This window comes from Callithrix jacchus, chromosome 7, assembly GCF_049354715.1.
Source record: "Callithrix jacchus isolate 240 chromosome 7, calJac240_pri, whole genome shotgun sequence".
In the NCBI taxonomy this organism is placed as follows: Eukaryota; Metazoa; Chordata; class Mammalia; order Primates; family Cebidae; genus Callithrix; species Callithrix jacchus.
In genome coordinates, this window is record NC_133508.1 from 129,533,197 (window position 1) to 129,554,185 (window position 20,989).

At 47.3% G+C, this 20,989-nt stretch overlaps 1 protein-coding gene across 9 annotated transcripts in view; it reads right to left on the reverse strand.

The window, feature by feature from the left end:
• Nucleotides 1-20,989, reverse strand: part of LOC144577046 (von Willebrand factor-like) — a 103,166-nt gene that overhangs the window by 39,448 nt on the left and 42,729 nt on the right. The window contains exon 1 of one of the 9 annotated variants that reach the window (XR_013520256.1): nt 370-11,581. The exons of the other annotated variants lie outside the window; for them this stretch is intronic. The gene's annotated coding sequence lies outside the window, so the exon portion shown is untranslated. Of the gene's footprint in view, nt 1-369; nt 11,582-20,989 lie in introns of those variants that run through there. 9 annotated transcript variants of the gene reach the window in all.

Below are 20,989 nucleotides of genomic sequence, written 5' to 3' on the forward strand. Positions count from 1 at the left end.
TTAAGACAGAACATGCACACTCAAGGAGGACTCCAGCGTGTTCCTGGCCACAACAGTGAAATTGAGGCCTCTGGAATCAGGACCGGGTTCAAATCCTGACTCTGATACTTGTGAGTGTGGCCTTGGGGCAAGCTGCCTCCCTAATGAGCAATTCCCTTGTCTGCGCAATGGGAACAGAGTTGTCCTCATTTTGCATGTTTGCTTATTACATTTAATTATTTTCCTAATCTTTATTTTACCCTCATGAGGGTTGTCAGACTTAGCAAGTCATCATACAGATGCCCAGTTACATTTGAAGACAAAGAGTGAATAAGGTTTCAGTCTAAGTCTCGTGCATTATTTGGGACACACACTGAGTCCGAAACTCACACTTCACTGGATGTCCTGTGTTTTCTCTGGCAACCCTGCTCCCCACTGACGTGATGCTTTTGGGATAGTTATCTCCCCCATCTCAGCTTTGGTTTCTATATCTGGAAAATGTGGAAGTGGGAGGTAGAATAAATGATTTTTAAGTTGCTGTGACTTTCTGAGAGTCCTTCACAGGTTACTTGAACCCATTCACTCACCAAGCCCCACCCCAACTCCAGTCTGCATGCCTCAGTTTCCCTTCTCAGTCCTTAGGAATGCTATTTTTTTAATGGAGTCTCACTCTGGTACCCAGGCTGGAGTGCAGTGTCATGATCTTGGCTCACTGCAACCTCTACTTCCCAACCAATTCTGTCTCTTCCCTGCCAAGTAGCTGGGATTACAGGCATGCATCATTATGCCTGACTGATTTTTGTGTTTTTAGCACAGACAGGGTTTCACCATGTTGCCAGGCTGGTCTCGAACTCCTGGCCTCAAGTGATCTACCCACCTCAGCCTCCCTACCCACCTCAGCCTCCCTAAGTGCTGGGATTACAGGTTTGACCCACCCCACCAGCTAAAAGAAATAGAACACTATTTTCTAATCTTGAGTCAGTTTGTTTCATTTATGCAGCAATGACACCACCTGGTGGCTCCATGGAGAAGTGCCCTGAGGGTAAACAGCCCAGTAGGGACTGGAAAAACACTGGAAGGAATCTGACAGAAGACGTGCATCTCTCTCTGGGGGAAAAAAAATGGTTCATTAAACTGTAGCAACCCCAGTATCCACCCCTCCTTCACCAGGATCTCATGGTGATGTTAGGAGCTGTCCACAAAGAGGCAGGAAAAGTGCACAGGGAAAGTGACACAGTGCATTATCTGTGGATATCTTGGTCTCCTCTGATTTTTTTTTTTTTTTTTTAGGTGGAGTCTTGCACTGTCGCTCAGGCTGGAGTGCAGTGGTGTAATCTCATCTAACTGCATCTTACACCTCCCGGGTTCAAGTGATTTTCCTGCCTCAGCCTCCTTAGTAGGTGGGATTACAGGTGCCTGCCACACCACGCCTGGCTAATTTTTGTATTTTCAGTAGAGATCAGGTTTTGCCATGTTGTCCAGGCTGGTCTCTAATTCTGACCTCAAATGATCCACCGGTCTCAGCCTCCTAAAGTGCTGAAATTACTCATGAGCCACTACGCACAGCCTGGTCTTCTCTGATTTTAGCAATGATGGTGTCAACCTGATCAATTGCCCTGAATTTTCCTATGTTTTTCCTGTCTCCGTCTCTTTCTTCCTAATGATGACATGTATGCAGTGCGCGTCAAGCACTGTCTGAGTGCCTTCTATTGCATTTGCTAAGCACTTATTGTTTGCAAGGCTCTGGAATACAAGGTGAAGGAATTAGAAAAGGTCATGGCCCCTAGTCCTGGCAATAACAATCATATGCATGTACATTTGATTTTTTTCAAGTATCCAATTATAATAAAAATGCTGCTAACATTTTTCACAAGGCCAGGCACAGTGGCTCACAGCTGTAATCTCAGCACTTTGGGAGGCCAAGATGGGTGTGTCATTTGAGGTCAGGAGTTGGAGACCAGCCTGGTCAACATGGTGGAAACCTGGTATCTACTAAAAATACAAAAATGAGCCAAATCCAATGGTGCATGCCTATAATCCCAGCTCCTCAGGAGGCTGAGGCTGGAGGACTGTTTGAACCCAGGAGGCGGAGGTTACAGTGAACTGAGATTGTACCACTGCATTCCAGCCTGAGTGATGTAGTAAGACTCTGTCTCAAGAAAATAAAACATTTTTTATAATTTTTAGAAAGAGGGTCTTGCTCCTTCTCAGAGCTGGAATATAGTGATCATAGCTCACTGTAACCTTGAACTCCTGGGCTCAAGGGATCCTCCTGCCTCAGCCTCCCAAGTAGTTAGTACTATAGGTGCACACTACCAACATGCCCAGTTAATTAAAAAAATTTTTCTTTGAAGATAGGATCTCTCTGGTTATTATGTTGCTCAGGCTAGCCTTGATCTCCTGGCCTCAAGTGATCCTCCCACCTCAGCCTCCATATGCCATTATACCTTAAATGTACCTAGCCAGGGCTTAGTACTTAAATGTACTTAGTACTTAAATGTACTTAGCCAGGATCACCTATGCCAAGAGCTTGAGAGCACCTGGCCAATGTAGTAAAACCCCATCTCTACTAAAAATACAAAAAAATTAGCAGGGTGTGGTAGTGCCGCTAATCCCAGCTACTAGGGAGGCTGAGGTATGAAAATTGCTTGAACCTGGGAGGTGGAGGTTGCAGTGAGCTGAGATCACACCATTCCATCAGCCTGGCCAACAGAGAGAGACTGTGTCTCAAACAAACAAACATCTAGCCAGGGCTCTGAAAACCATGGCATATAGAATCTACACAGGAGACATAGAGATCCCACCACCTGTTTTTATATAGCCCATGAGCTGCCCAAGAATGTTTATTGGTTTTATATTTTTAAATACTTGAAAAAAATCAGGCTGGGCACGGTGGCTCACACCTGCAATCCCAGCACTTTGGGAGGCCAAAGTGGGCGAATCACCTAAGGTCAGGAGTTGGAGACCAGCCTGGCTAACATGGTGAAACCCCATCTCTACTAAAATACAAAAATTAGCCAGATCTGGTGGCACACACCTGTAATGCCAGGCTATAGTGCAGTGGTTCGATCTCAGTTCACTGCAATCTCTGCCTTCTGGGTTCAAGCAATTCTCCTGCCTCAGCCTCCCAAGTAACTGGGACTACAGGCATGCACCACCGTGCCCACCTAATTTTTTTGTGTTTTTAGTAGAGATGGAGTTTCACTATGTTGGCAAGGATGGTCTCGATCTCCTGACCTCATGATCTTCCCACCTCAGTCTCCCAAAGTGCTGGGATTACAGGCATGAGCCCCAGCCATTTTTTTTTTTTTTTTTTTGAGACAGGGTCTCACTCTGTGGAGGTGCAGGCTGCACTGAGCTCTGACTGTACTACTGCACCAAGGCTGGAGTGCAGAGGTGACATCATGGCTCACTGCAGCCTCCACCTTTCTGGGATTCAAACAATCCTCCCCCCTCAGCCTCCAGAGTAGCTGGCTACAAGAAAGTGCCACCATGCCTGGCTAATTTTTTTGTGCTTTTTGTAGAGACTGGGTCCCCCTATGTTATGCATGCTGGTCCCAAACTCCTGGCTTCAAGCAGTCCCCTTGCCTTAGCCTTCCAAAGTCCAGAAGTCCAGATATTACAGCTGTGAGCCACTGTACTCAGTCTGTTTTATCCTTATGAACGGATTTTTTTTTTTTTTTTTTGAAGACAGGGTCTCAGTCTGTCATCCAGGCCCACTGCATCCAGGTGCAATTGTGGCTCACTGCAGCCTCCACTTCTCAGGCTCAAGCAGTCTTCCTGCTTCAGCCTCCCAGTAGCTGGGACCACAGGTGCACCACCATGCAAGACTAACTTACTTTTTATAGAAATGCGCTTTCACCCAGTTGCCTGGGCTGGTCTCAAACAGCTGGGCTCAAGTGATCCTCCAGCCTCAGCCTCCCAAAGTGCTGGGATTACAGATGAGAGCTGCCAAACCCAACCTGTTTTGTTGCTTATAGTAGTTACCTGTATTAGAAGACATTCCGTTGTGTTCAAGCCCCTGGCTGACCAAAAACTCCACAGCCATCCCTCTGAGCCTGCTTATAGAGAAGACTTGTGGGGGTCGAGTTGCCTTTTCTTTTTTCTTTTGAGATGGAGTCTGCAGTGGCGTGATTTAAGCTCACTGCTACCTCCATCTTTGGGGTTCAAGCGATTCTCCTGCCTCGGTCTCCCAAGTAGCTGGGATTACAGGCACATGCAACCATGCCCGGTTCATATTTGCATTTTTAGTAGAGCCAAGATTTCGCCATGTTAGCCAGGCTGATCTTGAACTCCTGACCTCAAGTGATCTGCCCACCTCAGCCTCCCAAAGTGCTGGGATTACAAACATGCACCCCCATGCCTGACAGAAGGATCAGGTTTTCTCATTTTATTTTTATTTTTTTATTTTTTAGACGGAGTCTCACTCTGTCACGCAGGCTGGAGTACAATGGTGTTGTCTCAGCTCACTGCAACCTCCACCTCCCGGGATTCTCTGGTCTCAGCCTGTTGAGTAGCTGGGACTACAGGCATGTGCCACCACACCTGGCTAATTTTTGTATTTTTAGTAGAGATGGGGTTTCACTATGTTGATCATGATGGCCTTGAACTCCTGACTTCCAGTGATCTTCCACCTCGGCCTCCTAAAGTGCTGGGATTACAGGCATGAGCCACCATGCCTAGCCATTGGTTTTCTTTAACCAAAGCACATTCCTTGTCATGTTTAACAAAATTGTGCCCCAGCCCTGTACTTTCCTTGATTCATCCTCCTTTGAATAGTAAATCTCTCAAAAGCTGTAAGGAACATGGAAGAGCCACTGGCCATGTGGGCTGGGTGGTGGTGGTAGAGCGGCTGGGGTCCCAGCAGTTGGCATCCCCTTTCCCAGGATGTACATGAGGCCTTATGTACCTGTCCTGTTATCTCCTAGGTCAGCTCATCAACACTGTCTGGGTGAAAAAAGGAGACCAGATCTTGTTTAATTGTATGTTTGAAGCCAATATCACCATCCACAACATTGTTGTCAGTGCGTGCCTGACCCACCAGTAGCCTGGAAATATTTAGACCTGGTTTATTAACCATACACCTGCCAGACCCAACCCAGCCAAAATATAAAATCGACTGGGTGCAGTGACCCACATCTGTAATCCCATCACTTTGGGAGGCCGAGGTGGGTGGATCTCCTGAGGTCAGGAATTTGAGACCATTCTGGCCAACATGGTGAAACCCCATCTCTACTAAAAATATAAAAATGAGCCAGGTGTGGTGGTGCACACCTGTAATCCCAGCTACTCGGGATGAGTAGCTGAGGTGGGAGAATCACTTGAACACAGGAGGTGGAGGTTGCAGTGAGCCAAGATTGAACCACTGCACTCCAGCCTAGGCAGAGCATGAGACACCATCTCAAAAAACAACAGTAACAACAAGAACACAAAATCAAACCCCAGCCCCCCCCCTTTTTTAGAGATAGATAGGGCCTTCCTGTGTTGTCCAGGCTACAGTGCAGGGGTACAATCATAGCTCACGGCAGCCTCTTACCCCCAGGCTCAAGCAATCCTCCCACCTCAGCCTCCTGAGTAGCTGGGATTACAGGTGCATGCTACCATGCCCAACTAATACTTGTGTGTGTGTGGAGATGGGGTCTCACCATGTTGGCCAGGCTGGCCTCAAACTCTGGGCTTCAAGTGATCCTCTCATCTCAGCCTTCCAAAGTGCTGGGATTACAGGCATGAGCCTCAGCTCCTGGCCAAAACCTAATTACACATTCATGAATGACTGAGGGCATGAGCTTCTGTGTCCTTTAACAATGAAATGGATTATTCCTTGGGTATAACTTTGCTAGGGATGCTGTAACAAAGTGCCACAAACTAAGTGGCTTTAAAATAAGACAAATTTGTGTTTCAGGCCAGATGCCATTTCTCATTCTGTAATCCCTGTACTTTGGGAGCATGAGTGAGAGGATCACTTCAGGTCAGGAGTTTGAGACCAGCCAGGCCAACAGGATGAAACCCTGTCTCTACTGAAAAAAACACAAGGCCAGGAGTGGTGGCTTATACCTGTAATCCTAGCACTTTGGGAGGCTGAGGTAGGCAGATCATGAGGTCAGGAGTTTGAGACCAGCATGGCCAATATGGTGAAACCCCATTTATACTAAAAATACAAAAATTAGCTGGCTGTGGTGGCGCATACCTGTAATCCTAGCTACTCAGGAGGCTGAGGCAGCAGAACTGCTTGAACCCAGAGGTGGAGCCTGCAGTGAGCTGAGATTGCACCACTGCACTCCAGACTGGAGGACGGAGCAAGAATCCATCTCAGAAAAAAAAAAAAATTAGCCAGGCATGGTTGCATGTACCTGTGTTCCCAAGCTACTCAGGAGGCTGAAGTGGGAGGATTGCTTAGGTCAGGGAGGATGAGGCTGCAGTGAGCTGAGATCACACCACTACACTCCAGCATGGGTGACAGAGTGAGACCCTGTCTCGATAAATAAATAAAATAAAAAATTATTGTCTCCCAGTTGGGAGGCCGGAAGTGTAAAGTCAGGTGTCTGCAGGCCGGGCTCTCCCTGGAGGCTCTAGGGAAGAATCTGTCCCAGCCTCTCTCCTGGCTCAGGCATACCTTGACCTATAGTAGCCATCATCCTTCTATGCATGTCTGCCTCTGTGTGCAAATTTCCCTTTGGCCAGGCACAGTGGCTCACAGCTATAATCCAGCACTTTGGGAGGCCGAGGCAGGATTGCTTGAGCCCAGAAGTTCAAGACCAGCCTGGGGAACATATTGAGATACTGTCTCTACATAAAATACAGAAAATTAGCTGGGCAAAGTGGAACACACCTATAGTCCCAGCTACTCAGGAGGCTGAGGTGGGAGGATCACTTGAACCCAGGAGATTGAGGCTGCAGTGAGCTGTGATCACACCACTACACTCCAGCCTGAGTGAAAGAAAAAGACCCTGTCTCAAGAAAAAAATATTTTATTCTTTCTTTTTCTTTCACAGGCAACAAATTTCCCTTTTAGTAAGGACACCAGTTATATAGGATCAGGGCCCCACCTTCAAGACCCATTTTAACTTGATGACTTCTGTAATGACCCAGTCTCCAAATAAGGTCATGTCTGTAATCCCAGCACTTTGGAAGGCTGAAGTGGGAGGATTACTTGAGGCCAGGAGTTCAAGACCAGCCTGGGCAACATAGTGAGATTTCACGTCTACAAAAACAATTTAAAAAAATTAGCTGGGTGTAGGGGTATGCACCTGTAGTCCCAGCTCCTTGGGAGGCAGGAGCACAGAGCAAGTCCAGGAGGTCGAGGCTCCAGTCATCTGTGACTGTGTCACTGCACACCAGCGTGGGCAACAGCAAGACCTAGTCTGTCTCAAGAGACAAAAAAAAAGTTTTACTCCAATTTACTCCAAAAAAAAAATTACTCCAATTTGGGGTGATTTTTAAAAACTTTAACTCTGTATTTTTTCATATTGCTTAGCTTTTCCATATGAACTCTATGATTATAACCAGAAAATAGCAGTCACATTACTTTTTTTTATTTTTTGATATGGAGTTCTGATCTTGTTGCCCAAGCTGGAGTGCAGTGGCATGATCTCTGCTCACTGCAACCTCTGCCTCCTGGATTAAGCAATTCTCCTGCCTGAGCCTCCTGAGTAGCTGGGACTATAGGTGCATGCCAGCCCACCTGGCTCATTTTTGTAGTTTTAGTAGAGAGGGGGATTCACCATGTTGATCAGGCTGGTCTCGAACTCCTGGCTTCAAGTGATCTGCCCACTTCAGTCTCTCAAAGTGCTGGAATTACAGGCAAGAGCCACTGCACCTGGCCATACTTATCTTTTTATCCACAGAAATGACCAACATTTCAATTTTTGTTTTGTCTTGTTTTGTTTTTCTTAGATGAAAAAAAACTGACAGTTATAATTGGGGAAGACAATTTGCATTATGGGAATCTGGGCATCGTGCCAAGTTCCATAATCAAAGTTGGTGAAAAGAAACTGGGGTTTCTTTTTATGCAATGTGCAAGATTGTTGCATAGGTATGCACATGGCGGCAAATCACGCTGCCATGTGTGTACCTATGCAACAATCTTGCACGTTCTTCATATGTACCCCAAAACCTAAAATGCAATTAAAAAATAAATAAAACTTTCTGAGAAAAAAAAAAAATCATTGCCTGCAGATGATTTCCTCATTTCAAAAAGAAAGAAAGAAAGAAAAGAAAAGAAAAAAGAAAGAAAGAGGCCGGGCGCGGTGGCTCAAGCCTGTAATTCTGGCACTTTGGGAGGCCGAGGCGGGTGGATCAAGAGATCGAGACCATCCTGGTCAACACGGTGAAACCCCGTCTCTACTAAAAATACAAAAAATTAGCTGGGCATGGTGGCGCGTGCCTGTAATCCCAGCTACTTGGGAGGGTGAGGCAGGAGAATCGCCTGAACCCAGGAGGCGGAGGTTGCGGTGAGCCGCGATTGCGCCATTGCACTCCAGCCTGGGTAACAAGAGCAAAACTCCATCTCAAAAAAAGAAAGAAAGAAACTGGGGTTATGGGCGGGTGGGGTGGCACACGCCTATAATCCCAGCACTTGACCTGAGGTCAGGAGTTTGAGACCAGCCTGGCCAACATGGTAAAACCCCATCTCTACTAAAAATACAAAAATTAGCCGGGCCTAGTTGTGGGTACCTGTAATCCCAGTTACTCGTGAGACTGAGCAGGAGAATCACTTGAGCCTGGGAGTGGGAGTGAGACTCGTCTCAAAAAAAAAAAAAAGAAAAGAAAAAGAAAAAGTGGGGTTGTGAATCAGTTGGTAAGGAATAATGGTCTTGTTCACAAACTTCTGATCCTTTTTTTGCAGGCTAGAAAGCACTCCAGTTAGTGAAATAGTAACAACAGCAGCCAAAAGGGAAGAGTATTTAAAATGCAGGAGGTGCTGGTCTAGGCATGTTCACGGGTTACATTATTTAGCCTTGAGCATCATCTTACGAGTACATCCTCATATGGTTTCTATTTGACAGGTGGAAAAACTGAGGCACAGAGACCTACATGGTACTAAGTGGTGGTGCAGGTGTCACCTGACATTATCTTGTGCTCTATGCCTATCTAATTATTATTTTTGAGATGGAGTTTCCTTCTTGTTGTCCATGCTGGAGTGCAATCTTGGCTCACTGCAACCTCCGCTTCCCAGGTTCAAGCGATTCTCCTGCCTCAGCCTCCCAAGTAGCTGGAATTACAGGCATGTGCCACCATGCTTGGCTAATTTTATATTTTTAGTAGGGATGGGGTTTCTGCATGTTGGTCAGGTTGGTCTTGAACTCCTGACCTCAGGTGATCCACCTGCCTCGGCCTCCCAAAGTGCTGGGATTACAGGTGTGAGCCACCACATCTGGCTTTTTTTTTTTCAGATGGATTCTCACTCTGTCACCGAGACTGGGGTGCTGTGGGATGATCTCTGCTCACTACAACGTTCACCTCTCGGGTTCAAGCAATTCTCCTGCCTCGGCTTCCCAAGTAGCTGGGATTGTAGGCATGTGCCACCACGCTAGACTAATTTTTGTAGTTTTAGTGGAGTCCAGGTTTCACCATGTTGGTGAGGACGGTCTTGAACTCCTGACCTCAGGTGATCCACCTGCCTCAGGCTCCCAAAGTGCTGGGATTACAGGCATGATCCACCTTGTGTGGCCACTATGCCTATCTAATTGTATTTCTAAAAGGAGAGGGAGAAAAAAATTGTATTTCCATCCTCACAGTAACTCCGTGAAGGAGATAATATCATCCACCTTTTACAAATGAGAAAACAAAAGCTTCAGCTTTTTTTTTTTTTTTCTGAGACAGTGTCTCACTTTGAAGCCCAAGCTTGAGTGCAGTGGCATGATCTTGGCTCACTGCAGTCTTGACCTCTGGGACTCAAGTGATCCTCCCACTTTAGCCTCCCAAGCAGCTGGGACTAATGGGTGACACCACCACACCTGGATAATTTTTTGAATTTTTTTGTAGAGATGAAGTCTTGCTATGTTGCCCAGGCTGCTCTCAAACTCCTGGGCTCAAGCAATCCTCCCACCTTGACCTCTCAAAGTGCTGGAATTGCAGGCCTGGTCACTCCAGCTTCTTTCTTTCCCAAGGCCACACTAAGTTGTTAGTGGCTGAGTCAAAAGAGTCCCAGGGGTCTGCTGACTCCTACTTCAGTGTTTTTCCAGCTAGACTACAGCCACCATTATTCCTGGAAGTTGTCTGACAGTGGACTGAGATGGATTATTTGGGTGTGGAGCACAAACAGAAGAACTATCTCTTAGAAGCTTAACCCTGATGTTCTGATGGGGCCAGCATGTTTTCTAGGAAAAGATTCCATAGCTCCCATCCACGACCAGTGAATAGGAATTAGGTACCAGGCATGGTGACTCATGCCTGTAATCCCAACACTATCGGAGGCCAGGGTGGGCGAAACCCCATCCCTACTAAAAATACAAAAATTAGCTGGGTGTGGTGGCAGGTGCCTGTAGTCCCAGCTACTTGGGAGGCTGAGGCAGGAGAATCCCTTGAAGCCAGGAGGCAGAGGTTGCAGTGAGCTGAGATCACGCCACTGCACTCCAGCCTGGGTGACAGAGCAAGACTCGGTCTCAAAAAAAAAAAAAAAAAAATTAGGTTATGTGCCTGTGATCCCAGAGCTTTGGGAGGCCAAGGCAGGAGGACTATTTGAGGCCAGGAGTTCAAGACCAGACTGGGTAAGATAGGGAGACCGAGTCTCTAGAAAAATAATTTAAAATTTTGACTGGGCACAGTGGCTCACGCCTATAATCCCAGCACTTTGGGAGGCCAAGACGGGCAGATCACCTGAGGTCATGAGTTTAAGACTAGTCTGGCCAACATGGTGAAACTCCATCTTTACTGAAATATAAAAATTAGCCGGATGTGGTGGTGGGCTTCTGTAATCCCATCTACTTAGGAGGCTGAAACAAAGAATTGCTTGAACCCAGGAGGGGAGGTTGCAATGAGCCCAGATTGAGCCACTGCATTCCAGCCTGGACATCAGAGCAAGACTCTGTCTAAAAAAAACCAAAAAACAAAAAACAATCAATTAGCTGGGTGTGCTGGTGCACACCTGTAGTTCCACCTACTTGAGAGGCTGAGGCAGGAGGATCATTTGAGCTTGAGTGAGGTTTCAGTGAGCTATGGTTGCAGCACTGTGCTCCAGCCTGGGTGACAGCATGAAACTCTGTCTCTTAAAATAATAATAATTTTGAAAACTAACAAAAATTTTAATAAAAGAATTATTTTGGCCAGGCACAGTGGCTCCTTCCTGCAAATCCCAGCACTTTGGTTCCAGGAGTTCATCACCAGCCTGGGCAACATAGTAAGACCCCATCTCTACTAAAAATATGAAAATTAGCTGGGCGTGGTGGTGTGCACCTGTAATCCCAGCTACTTGTGAGGCACAAGAATGACTTGAACCTGGGAGGCAGAGGTTGCAGTGTGCCGAGATTGTGCCACTACACTCCAGCCTGGGCCACAGAGACTCCATCTCAAAAACAGAAAATAATAATAACTACCAAAGGATGAATGATGCTGAAGAGTAGTTAGATCACAAGTTGTTGTCCTTATGACTGTTTCCTCCTTCCCCCAGCCCTCTCTCCTTCCCTTAATCTCTTCCTTTTCCCCTCCCCGCCAAGTTGAAGCCTTGCCCTGTCACCCAGGCTGGAGTGCAGTGGCACAATCTTGGCTCACTGCAACCTTCACCTCCCAGGTCCTCCTGCATAGCTGGGATTACAGACACCCACCACTACACCCAGCTAACTTTTCTATTTTTAATAGAGATGGGGTTTTACCATGTTGACCAGGCTGGTCTCAAACTCCTGACCTCATGATTTCACCCGCCTCGGCCTCCCAAAGTGTTGAGATTACAGGCGTGAGGCAGGCACCTGGCCCTTTCTCTTTCCTTCTTTCTTCTCTCTACGTTCTTTAAATCTGCATCATGAAACAAAATTTAAATCTTCAAAAAAACAATTAGAATGACTGGATCTCAGAAATCACTTTCTTCTTAGTTTGCAGACCAACCCACGTGGTGGGAGGTGGCCCTGATGCTCAGGAGCCCAGGGATGGTGGAAATACCCATTGCAGGATGCAGCCTTTCAGCTTTTGATTCCAGAAGTGCCTTGTGAATATCCAGGCGCTTCTGATGCATCCTGAATTCCACATTGGGAGGTGCAATGTATGCGATCCTGTTTACACCAATGTTCAATGCACTCTTTTTTGAAAAGACAAATTCAAGCTGGGTATGGTACCACCCTCAGGAGGCTAAGGATGGAGGGTTGCTTGAGGTCAAGAGTTCAAGACCAGCCTGGCAACATAGACCCCTTTCTAAAATAAAATTTTTTTTAAATATGCTGACTGGCTGGCTATGGTGGTTCATGCCAGCAATCCCAGCACTTTGTGACGCCGAGGAGGGCGAATCACCTGAGGTGAGGAATTCAAGTCTAGCCTGGTCAACATGGTGAAACCCTGTCTCTACTAAAAAAATACAAAAATTAGCCAGGCATGGTGGCAGGTACCTGTAATTCTAGCTACTCAGGAGGCTAAGGCAGCAAAATCGCTTGAACCCAGGAGGCAGAGGTTGCACCACTGCATTCCAGACTGGGTGACAAAACAACAGTCAGTCTAAAAAAAAATGCTGGCATCGGCCAGGTGCGGTGCCATGGCTCACAGCTGTAATCCCAGCACTTGGGGAGGCTGTGACAGGCAGCTCACAAGAAGTCAGGATTTCCAGACCAGCCTAACCAACATGGTGAAAGCCCATTTCTACTAAAAATATGAAAATTAGCTGGCTGTGGTGGTGGGCGCCTATAATTCCACCTTCTTGGAGTGCTGAGGAAGGAGAATTGCATTAACCTGGGAGGCGGAGGTTGCAATGAGCTGAGATCACACCACTGCACTCCAGCCTGGGTGACAGAGTGAGAGTTCATCTCAAAAAAAAAAAAAAACAGTTGGGTGTGGTGGTATGTGGTCTCAGCTACTCAGGAGACTGAAGTGTGTGGATTGCTTGAGCCCAGGAGTTTGAGGCTTTAGGGAGATATGGTGGAGTCACTGCACTCCAGCCTGGATGACAAAATGAGACCCCTAATTCTAAAAAACTAACTTAAAAAAAATTAACAAAACAAGAGAGACAATAGGATAGTATTCATCATCAATAAGAGATCAATCACATCACCCACTGAATCTTGCCAACGTGATCAAACTCTAATCTGATGGGGCGAGCATCAATTCAGCTGCAAATATGCCACAAATACAAAAGGCACCTGCACCAGGGTAAACCCATAAAAAATGCTACAGGACCAGTAGCATGGAGTCTTCCAAAATCCATAGAAAGGAAAAGGGATAGGCTGGGCAAGGTGGCTGATGCCTGTAATCCCAGCACATTGGGAGGCTAAGGTACCTGTAATTCTAGCTACTCAGGAGGCTAAGGCAGCAAAATCGCTTGAACCCAGGAGGCAGAGGTTGCACCACTGCATTCCAGACTGGGTGACAAAACAACAGTCAGTCTAAAAAAAAATGCTGGCATCGGTAATTGCTTCTTTCTGTTCCTTTCTTTTTTCTTTTGAGGCAGGTTCTTGCTGGGTGACCTCAATGAGGTCAGAAGTTTGAGACCAGCCTGACCAACATGGAGATATCCCATCTCTACCAAAAATACAAAAATTAGCCAGGTGTGGTAGCACGTGCCTGTAATTCCAGCTACTCAGGAGGCTGAAGCAAGAGAATCACTTGAACCTGGGAGGCAGGGGTTGCAGTAGGCTGAGATTGTGCCATTGCACTCCAGCCTGGGTGACAGAGCAAGACTCTGTCTCAGAAAAAAATAAAAATAAATTAAGGAAAAATAAATTAAAAATAAGAATAAGGAAAAGGGATAGAGGAGAAACCTGTAGATTGTGTGTGTGTGTGTGTGTGTGTTTTAATTTTAGTTTTTGGCTGGGCATGGTGGTTCACACCTCTGATCCCAATCTTTGGGAGACTGAGGTGGGCAGATCACCTGAGGTCAGGAGTTTGAGACCAGCCTGGCCAACATGGTAAAATCCTGGCTCTACTAAAAGTACAAAAATTAGCTGGGCATGTTCCATGTGCCTGTAATCCCAGCTACTTGGGAGGATGAGGCAGAAGAATGGCTTGAACCCAGGAGGCAAAGGTTGCAGTGAGCTGAGATCACATCACTGCACTGCAGCCTGGGTGGAGTAAAAAAAATTAGTTTTTGTAGAGACAGGAGTCTCCCTGTGTTGTCCAGGTTGGTCTCAAACTTCTGAACTTAAATGATTCCCTCGCATCAGGATTACAGGAGTGAGCAGTCACCCAGCCAACAAACTTGGAGATTGAAAGAGGCTTAAAAGACATAACAGTGCTGGGGAAGAGTTATGGGCTAGAGATGCATACTAGGGCAGCTCTACTCTAAAGAAAAAGAAAGAGGCCAGGTGTGGTGGCTCACACCAACCACTTTGGGAGGCTGAGAAGGGAGGATTGCTTGTGCCCAGGAGTTTGGGACCAGCCTGGCAACATAGTAAAACCCTGTCTCTGGGGAAAAAAAAGTTTTTTGTTTTTTTTTTTAAAGTAGCTGGGAATGGTGGTTTATGCCTATAGTCCTGGCTACTCAGCAGGCTGAGGGGAGACGATCACTTGAATCCAAGAGGTCGGCTGCAGTGAGCCATGATCGCACCACTGCACTCCAGCCTGGGTGACTGAGCAAGAACCTGCCTCAAAAGAAAAAAGAAAGGAACAGAAAGAAGCAATTACTGTGAATGTCAGGGTTGGGGAATACTTCTGGAGAGAAGAGAGGGACTGGCATTGTGCCCATCTCCAGCCCCTTCTGGAAGTACAGAGTCTAGTGGGGAAGACAGCAGCACGAGTAGAGATTCAGGCTGCAGCACCAGGAAGTTCCTTCCACCTTCCCACCTCCTTGCCCTTTCCTTTGGGGAACAAGAGCATGATTTTCTTTCTTCTTTGCCTTTCTAACTAGATCTAGTTTCTGACAGGAGAATTTAAATACAGGATGTATAGCATCAACATGAACAGCCAGCTGGAATTGACGGCTTTGTTGGTACCCCAGCCAGGCACATTCCTGATTCCTCTGCTAAGTACATCTGGATGTTTCTGCTGTCCAGGATTCTCAGCCACATGCTCAGTGCCCACTCCCAGATTCTGGAAATCCCCTGGCGTCCCCCACAAAAGGAGAGATGCTCACTCATGATTCTGCATAGAAATTGTCCCTATGTGTCTCTTTTTCTTTTTTTTTTTTTTTGAGACAGAGTCACTCTGTTGATCAGACTGTAGTCCAGACTGGTATGATCTCAGCTCACTGCAACTTCCACCTCCCAGGTGCAAGCAGTTCTCTTGCCTCGGCCTCCCAAGTAGCTGGGATTACAGACACCTGCAGCCATACCTGGCTAATTTTGTGATTTTAGTGGAGACGGGGTTATGCCATATTGGTCAGGCTGGTCTTGAACTCCTGGTCTCAAGTGATCTGCTCACCGAGGACTACTAAATTGCTGGGATTACAGGTGTGAGCCACTGTGCCCAGCTATTTCTGTGTCATTCCCCTAGGCCAGCCTCTGCATGTTTGGGCTCGATGAGGCTGTGGCTGTCCAGCTGGCCACCTGTAATCTTTTATGCTGTCTCTGTGCCTCCTCCATCCTTCTCAGCTGCCCATAAATTCATTTTCTTTCTTTTTTTTTTTTTTTTTTTGAGATGGACTTTTGCTCTGTCACCCAGGCTGGAGTGCAGTGGCATGATCTCGGCTCATTGCAACCTCTGCCTCCCATGTTCAAGCGATTTTCCTGCCTCAGCCTCCCAACTAGCTGGGATTACAGATGTGTGCCACCACGCCTGGCTAATTTTTGTATTTTTAGTAAGATAGGGTTTCACCATGTTGGTCAGGCTGGTCTTGAACTCCTGACCTCAGGTGACCCACCCCCCTCGACCTCCCAAAATGCTGGGATTACAGATATAAGCCACAGTGCCTACCCTCAATTTTTAAATTCAGGCTAAGTGGGCTTCTCTTGCTAGCAGCTGAGAGCTCTGACCCCTAAGACCTTCCTCCATGCAGTAGAAAGTGTTTGGATGTTTCTGGATCTAAAATCCAAGTGTCTAAGCCTAGCATTAGTTGCAAGTACAGATGGTCACACAATTTTTTGACTTTACACTGGAACAAAAACAATCACGTTTGGTAGAAACTGTACTTCCAGTACCAATACAACCTTTCTGTTTTTCACTGTTAGTATAGTATTCAATAAATTGCATGATGGCCAGGCACAGTGGCTCATGCCCTTAATTCCAGTACTTCAGGAGGCTGAGGTGGGAGGATCGCTGGAACCCAGGAGTTCGAGACCAGCCTGGGGAACATAGTGAGACCCTGTCTCTATAAAAAAGATAAAAATTAGCCACATGCAGTCATGTGCACCTGTAATCCCATCTACTTGGGAGGCTGAGGCAGTAGGGACCTCTTGAGCCCAGGAGGTTGAGGCTACAGTGAACTATAATCATGCCACTGTACTCCAGCCTGGGTAACAGAGCTGGACCTCATCTCTTAAAAAATAAAAAATTTTGGCCAGACATAGTGGCTTACACCTGTAATCCCAGAACTTTGGGAGGCCGAAGTGGGCAGATCATGACAAGGTCAGGAGTTCAAGACCAGCATGACCAACATGGTGAAACCCTGTCTCTACTAAAAATACAAAAATTAGCTGGGTGTGGTGGCATGTGCCTGTAATCCCAACTTGGGAGGCTGAGGCAGGAGAATTGCTTAGAATCTGGGAGGCAGAAGTTGCAGTGAGCCGAGATTGCGCCATTGCACACTAGCCTGGGAGACAGAGCAAGACTCAGTATCAAAATAAATAAATAAGTAAATAAAAAATTTAAAAGCAGGTAAACTATTGCTTCATGAGGACAGCATTTCTGTTTGGAATGATGAGAAAGTTTAGAAAGAGATGGTGGCGATGGTTGCACAATACTGTGAACCTGCCAAATGCCACTGAATTGTACACTTGAAGGTGGTACATTTATCCAAGTTTATTATCTATTTTTACAAACATTCACAAAGGCTGGACCCCTGAAATGTCAAAGTCAGGATCCAAGGTGGGGAAGGGTGAGTGGGTTTTGTTGTTTTTTTAGTACTGCTTGGTTTGTTCTCAACCTAAAGTCAGCTGGGCCAACCTCCAATGCTTGGTAGGGTAGGTCGTGCATTTTCAGGCCGGGTATGGTCACTCACACATGTAATCCCTGCACTTTGGGAGGCTAAGGTGGGCAGACTGCCTATCTTAGGAGTTCAAGACCAGCCTGGGCAGCATGGTGAAACCCTGTCTCTACTAAAAGTACAAAAATTACCTAGGTGTGGTAGGGTGCTTGTAGTCCCAGCTACTTGGTAGGCTGAGGCAGGAGAATTGCTTGAAACTGGGAGGCAGAGTTTGCAGGCAGTGAGCCAAGATGGGATCACTGCACTGCAGCCCAGGCAACAGAGCTGGACTCCACTTCCAAAAATAAAAATAAATAGGTCATGTATGGTGGCTCACACCTGTAATCCCAGCACGTTAGGAGACTGATATAGGCAGATCACCTGAGGTCAAAAGTTCATGACCAGCCTGGCCAACATAGTGAAACCCCATCCCTACTAAAAATACAAAATTTAGCCAGTGCTTCTGACTGTAATCACAGCTACTCGGGAGGCTGAGGCAGGAGAATCATTGGAACCTGATAGGTAGAGGTTGCAGTGAGCCAAGATTGCACCATTGCACTCCAGCCTGGATGACAGTGTGAGACTCTGTCTCAAAAAATAATAAATAGATGCATTTTCAACTTAGAATATTTTCAACTTTTTTTTTTTTTTTTTTTTTTTTTTTTTTTTTTTTTGGAGAGACAGGATCTTGCTGTGTTGCCCAAGCTGGTCTTGAACTTCTGGGATCAAGCAATCTTCCCCCCTTGACCTCCCAAAGTGCTGGGATTATAGACATGAGCTACTGCACTTGGCTGCTATTACCAATTTATGATAGATTTATGGGGATATGACCCCGTCATGAGTCAAGGAGCATCTGTTATGCTGAAAATGGGGTGGCTTATGTGAGGATATAGGGGAGTGTCACAAAATACAGGGGGACCAGGGCCTGCAGAGGACACCGCAGGCTGCCTCTGGCTCAAACCCAGGGCTCCCTCCTCTGTGTCTCCTGCTGCAGGACAGGCCCCAGGCTCACAGCCCTGCAAATCCACGCTGTCTGCATTGCAGGGCTTTGAAACCATAGCTGGGGGTTGTAGGTGATGTTGGGGCAGGAGCAGGGCAGGGGGAACATATCAGGGATTGCACCTGCAGCCACATTTGCAGAGCAAGTTCATTTTTTTCTTTTCTTTTTTGAGACAGAGTTTTGCTCTTGTTGCCCAGGCTGGAGTGCAGTGGCATAATCTCGGCTCACCACAACCTCAGCCTCCCATGTTCAAGCGATTCTCCTGCATCACCCTCCTGAGTAGCTGGGATTACAGGCATGCACTAGCATGCCTGGCTAATTTTGTATTTTTAGTAGAGACGGGGTTTCACCATGTGGGTCAGGCTGGTCTCGAACTCCTGACCTCAGATGATCTGCCCACCTCTGCCTCCCAAAGTGCTGGGATTACAGGTGTGAGCCATCGCACCTGGCCAGTTTTTTGTTTTGGTTTTGAGAGGGAGTGTTGTTCTATCACCCAGGCTGGAGTGCAGTGATGCAATTTCGGCTCACTGCAACTTCTGCCTCCTGGGTTCACATAATTATCCTGCCTCAGCCTCCCAAGTAGCAGGGATTACAGGCTCCTGCCACCATGCCTGGCTAATTTTTGTATTTTTAGTAGAGGCAGGGTTTCACCATGTTGGCCAGCTGGTCTCAAACTCCTGACCTCAAATGATCTACCTGCCTCAGCCTCCCAAACTGCTGGAATTACAGGAGTGAGCCAACTCACCTGGCCCTGGTTGCCCTCTCCTGCCTGCTGGTTCTGTACAGCCTCAGCTTCTCTTCCCCCCACCCCTAGGTGATAATGAGCAACCCCCACTCCCTGCGGTTCTAGGCCACCTTCTATGAGAACAGTTACAAGTTAGATGGGAACACCAAGTACAATCTGGTGAGCTATATCCCCACCAAACCTCGGGCATATCCCTCTAGCACCCCCTCTTCCTTCTTCCCTTACCAGCATAAAGAGCTGAGGAATTTCCAGATGACACAGCCCCTAGCCCTGCTCCGTGGTGGGAAGATAATCAGGCAGCCGTCACCTACGCACCTGACTTCATTAAAGTGTCACACGGGTCAGGCGCGGTGGCTCACAACTGTAATCCCAGCACTTTGGGAGGCTGAGGTGGGTGGATCACAAGGTCAAGAGTTTGAGACCCATCTGACCAACATGGAGAAATCCTGTCTCTACTAAAAATATAAAAATTGGCTGGGCACCAGGCTCACGCCTGTAATCCCAGCACTTTGGGAGGCTGAGGTGGGTGGATCACGAGGTCAAGAGATCGAGACCATCCTGGTTAACACGGTGAAACCCCGTCTCTACTAAAAATACAAAAGCTGGGCATGGTGGCACGTGCCTGTAATCCCAGCTACTCAGGAGGCTGATGCAGGAGAATTGCCTGAACCCAGGAGGCGGAGGTTTCGGTGAGCCGAGATCGTGCCATTGCACTCCAGCCTGGGTAACAAGAGCGAAACTCCGTCCCAAAAAAAAAAAAAAAAATACAAAAATTAGCAGGGAGTGATGGCATGTGCCTGTAATCCCAGCTACTCAGGAGGCTGAGGCAGGAGAATCACTTGAACCCGGGAGGCAGAGGTTGCAGTGAGCTGAGATCGTGCCACTGCACTTCAGTCTGGGTGATAGAGTGAGATCCCATCTCAATCAATCAATAAAGTATCACAAGGGAGATTCCCAGATGGCATGACAGGGAGGACCCTAACCCAGCCTGGGGCAGGGCTGGAGAGCTGAGTTAGCTGAGTAAACTGAGGCATGAGGATTCAGTGGGGGCAATTTCCACAGGGCAGGGGCCTGACCAGGTGCAAGTCAGCAACAGCAAACTTCTTTGACCAGGCTCATCACATCATATCACAACCAGGTGAGTGAGGAAAACAATCACTCCTCACTGTGGGGCCCCAGCACTTGGGGAACAAGGGAGTGGGAGCCGTCATACTGGGGCCATTGTTTCTCTGAGCTTCCAGAAGCCTTTCACAGGTGGTGGGATTAAAATGGAGAAGGATTTGGCTGAGCGTGGTGGCTCACACCTGGAATTCCAGCACATTGGGAGGCCGAGGTGTGTAGATCGCCTAGGGTCAGGAGTTGGAGATCAGCCTGGCCAACATGGTGAAACCCCAGCTCTACTAAAAATGCAAAAATTAGCCAGATGTGGTAGCACTCACCTGCAGTCCCAGCTACTGAGGAGGATGAGGCAGGAGAATCGCTTGAACCTGGGAGGTGGAGGTTGCAGTGAGCCAAGATCGCATCATTGCACTCCAGCCTGGGTGACAGAGCAAGACTCCATCTCAAAAAAAAAAAAAAAAAAAAAAAAGTCAGGGCAGGGGACAGAGCTGGGCTAAGTGGCTTCCAGGTTCACTTTCCCTCCAACACCCCATCTCCCACTGTCCTGAGTTGGGGGATGCCCATGGTCTTCCATAGGTACACTTGGGATTTTCTTTCTTGACCCCATAGGATATTTACCTAAAAGAGCAGCAGCACTGGGGCAGGACTGACCCAACTTCACTTCCAGGTGTGCTGTCTCCTGGATAGAGGTGGGGTCTGGACTCCCTTAGCAGGAGCGGAGAGAAGCAGGGCTGAGATCACAACCCCAGCTCCAAAAGAGTAAAACAGGATGATTAAAACACTTTACAAGAGCCAGGTGAGGTGTCTTACACCTGTAATCCCAGCACTCTGGGAGGCCTAGATGGGCAGATCACCTGAGGCCAGGAGTTCCAGACCAGTCTGGCCAACATGGTGAAACCCTGTCTACTAAAAATACAAAAAATGAGCCAGGTGTGGTGGCAGATGCCTGTAATCT